We start from the raw sequence: 318 nt of genomic DNA, 5'->3' as shown, positions 1-318 counted from the left end.
ATATATATATATATATATATATATATATATATATATATATATATATATATATATATATATATATTTACATAATTTGTTATATTATATTATTACTTCAATTACATTTTTATCGTTTGGTATTATTTAAATTTAATTGTTTGTTTTATATTATTATTATTTATTATATTATTTTATATTTTATATAATGCTTTTCTTGATAACTATTGTCCCAGGTAACTGATGTCCGCTGTGGATTTATTTATTTATTTATTATTTAATTCATATTTTATATAATTTTATTTTATGTAATTTATATTAGTGTGTGTTTTTTTTTTTTTT

General features: G+C 11.9%; 1 protein-coding gene across 1 annotated transcript in view; it reads left to right on the top strand.

The window, feature by feature from the left end:
* Window positions 1–318, top strand: part of LOC107585446 (tyrosine-protein kinase Mer-like) — a 35,997-nt gene that overhangs the window by 21,590 nt on the left and 14,089 nt on the right. The gene's annotated exons all lie outside the window — the stretch shown is intronic.

Source organism: Sinocyclocheilus grahami, unplaced genomic scaffold, assembly GCF_001515645.1.
Source record: "Sinocyclocheilus grahami isolate Dianchi unplaced genomic scaffold, SAMN03320097.WGS_v1.1 scaffold70.1, whole genome shotgun sequence".
NCBI lineage: Eukaryota > Metazoa > Chordata > Actinopteri > Cypriniformes > Cyprinidae > Sinocyclocheilus > Sinocyclocheilus grahami.
This window is presented reverse-complemented; position numbering and strand designations above follow the sequence as displayed.